Below are 3301 nucleotides of genomic sequence, written 5' to 3'. Positions count from 1 at the left end.
GCCCTTTCGGACTTAGTCTCTGGAGATTATTTTCGAGTTTTTGGTTATTGATTTCACACTTTTAACTTAATTTTGTGCTTTTTGGTTAATGATTTCACACTTTTTACTTACTTTTGCGATTTTTGGTTAATGATTTCACACTTTTTACTTACTTTTGCGATTTTTGGTTAATGATTACTCTGCTTACTGGTTAACCATTTGCCCTTTCGGACTTGGACTCTGGACATTATTTTCGAGTTTTTGGTTAATGATTTCACACTTTTTACTTACTTTTGCGATTTTTGGTTAATGATTTCACACTTTTAACATATTTTTGCGCTTTTTGGTTAATGATTACTCTGCTTACTGGTTAACCATTTGCCCTTTCGGACTTAGTCTCTGGACATTGTTTTCGACATTTTGGTTAATGATTTCACACTTTTAACTTAATTTTGTGCTTTTTGGTTAATGATTTCATACTTTTTACTTACTTTTGCGATTTTTGGTTAATGATGACTCTGCTTACTGGTTAACCATTTGCCCTTTCGGACTTAGTCTCTGGAGATTATTTTCGACTTTTTGGTTAATGATTTCACACTTTTAACTTAATTTTGTGCTTTTTGGTTAATGATTTCATACTTTTTACTTACTTTTGCCCTTTTTGGTTAATGATTACTCTGCTTACTGGTTAACCATTTGCCCTTTCGGACTTGGTCTCTGGACATTATTTTCGAGTTTTTGGTTAATGATTTCACACTTTTTACTTACTTTTGCGATTTTTGGTTAATGATTTCACACTTTTTACTTACTTTTGCGATTTTTGGTTAATGATGACTCTGCTTTTTACTTACTTTTGCGATTTTTGGTTAATGATGACTCTGCTTACTGGTTAATTATTTGTACTTTCGGACTTGGTCTCTGGACATTATTTTCGAGTTTTTGGTTAATGATTTCACACTTTTAACATAATTTTGCGCTTTTTGGTTAATGATTACTCTGCTTGCTTGTTACTGATTTCCCCTTTCGGACTTGATCTCTGGCCGTTCTTTTCGACCTTTTTGGATAAGGTTTCCACACTCTGAAATTATTTTGGGCTCACTGATTAGGCGAGATCAAGGGGGCATGCCTGGGCACTTTGGGCTCAGTTTGGGAAGGCGGCGTCCGTGTGCTCCTCCGCCCTTCCCGCACTTGCGGCTAGGTTTGCCAAACTGCGCTGACCCGCAGCCCTGCCTTTTTGCCCACGGCACGGAACGACTCAAGTCTGGCTCCGTTCCAGGCCGTTGCCTCCGGCTGCCCGCCGTCCGGCCGGCCTGGGACGTACCCCGGCTGACGGCGCCGGAGGCCCTCTAGCAGCCACCGGTGCCGCGGGCCAATGGGTCCGGGCGTTCCGGAGCTATCGGTGGGGAAGTGCTCTCCCCTTTTCCTGACGCCGTTCGCCCGAGCAGAGGTGCAGCCTGACGGGACTGCTGTCGCCTTCCGCGGCGCACCGGCCCCTTTCACCTGCCGTCGACCGCGCGGAGCTCGGACCTTCCTCCCCGAAGTTATGGCCCCGGCGCCGGAGGGTTCCCGGGGCCGGGCATTCAGCGGGGTGAGTCTTAACCTTCCCGGTCAGCCTGCGGGGTCGGTGCGCCGGCACTCGACGCGGGAGGGTCCCCTCTTTCCGTAGAGCCCCGCCCGGTGCCGATCGGCCGGCGGATTGCGGAGCGAACCGCGCCTGACCGACGGGCCTCGGAAACCCGTTGCAGTCGACGGGGGGGAACCGGACAGCGGGACGAGGTGCCGATTCCACCCGCAGATTCGATCCCGAAATCCCGCGGGATTCGGCGGTCCGACCCGACAGATTCAAACGTCGCCCGGGCGGCCCCCAGCGGTCGGGCCGGCCTGGTTCCGCCACCGCCCGATGCCCCTCGCCCCCGGCTACCGCCGGCCGCGCAGACCGAGCGAATGCGGCCGGACGTCCGGCGGCAATCGGCCGGAAAGCGGTATGGCCATTTCCTACTGTCCCTCGGACGGGCAGAGGGGCGGCGCCGGGGCACTCGCGGACCAGGCCGCGCCCCTCCGAGCCCTACCGCCTGCCGTCGACCGCGCGGGGATCGGACCTCCCTCCCCGAAGTTATGGCCCCGGAGCCGGAGGGTACCCGGGGCCGGGCATTCAGCGGGGTGAGTCTTCACCTTCCCGGTCAGCCTGCGGGGTCGGTGCGCCGGCACTCGACGCGGGAGGGTCCCCTCTTTCCGTAGAGCCCCGCCCGGTGCCGATCGGCCGGCGGATTGCGGAGCGAACCGCGCCTGACCGACGGGCCTCGGAAACCCGTTGCAGTCGACGGGGGGGGGGAACCGGACAGCGGGACGAGGTGCCGATTCCACCCGCAGATTCGATCCCGAAATCCCGCGGGATTCGGCGGTCCGACCCGACAGATTCAAACGTCGCCCGGGCGGCCCCCAGCGGTCGGGCCGGCCTGGTTCCGCCACCGCCCGATGCCCCTCGCCCCCGGCTACCGCCGGCCGCGCCGACCGAGCGAATGCGGCCGGACGTCCGGCGGCAATCGGCCGGAAAGCGGTATGGCCATTTCCTACTGTCCCTCGGACGGGCAGAGGGGCGGCGCCGGGGCACTCGCGGACCAGGCCGCGCCCCTCCGAGCCCTACCGCCTGCCGTCGACCGCGCGGGGATCGGACCCTCCTCGCCGAAGTTATGGAGGTAGGACCGGGAGGCTGCCCAGGGTCGGGACTTCAACCGGCTGCCGCCACCCTTTCCCGCCTGTCCCACGGGCTCGGAGATCCAGGCCCTGCAAAGACCCTCCGGTCGCCACCCGACAGGTGCTTTACCGGAGAAATCGTAAACCGGCGTCAGGGCCGGACCTGTCCCGCAGAGGGCAGCCTGCGCCCTTATGCTTTCCCTTTTGCTTTGGCCCCGCAGTAGCAAATGGTTCACCGATAAGTCGGGAACCCACACGCCCGGCCCCACCCGCCCATCCTTCCGCAATGCATCGCCTAGACACACGCACCAAGGGCGCTCTCCTTCCCCCGCCTCCCACATCCCACAGGATGTGCCCTCAGACCACGGCGCCCACACAACCACCCACCCACCCACCCAACCTTCCTAAACACGCCGGCAAACATGCATACAAACACGGCCACCTTCGCAAATTCACCCCCACGCCGACTATTAAGCCCGGCAAGACTCATTGCAGCCAACCGCGGCCAAAAGTTGAAGTGACAACTCATTAACCAATTTACAACATTTGGACAACTGATTAACCAGACTCTTTGTCAATCTGACGACGGGGGCAAATCATAAACCGGTTCTGCCCACTGCTAGCCTTC

This window comes from Heterodontus francisci, unplaced genomic scaffold, assembly GCF_036365525.1.
Source record: "Heterodontus francisci isolate sHetFra1 unplaced genomic scaffold, sHetFra1.hap1 HAP1_SCAFFOLD_1243, whole genome shotgun sequence".
Taxonomy (NCBI): domain Eukaryota; kingdom Metazoa; phylum Chordata; class Chondrichthyes; order Heterodontiformes; family Heterodontidae; genus Heterodontus; species Heterodontus francisci.
This window is presented reverse-complemented; position numbering follows the sequence as displayed.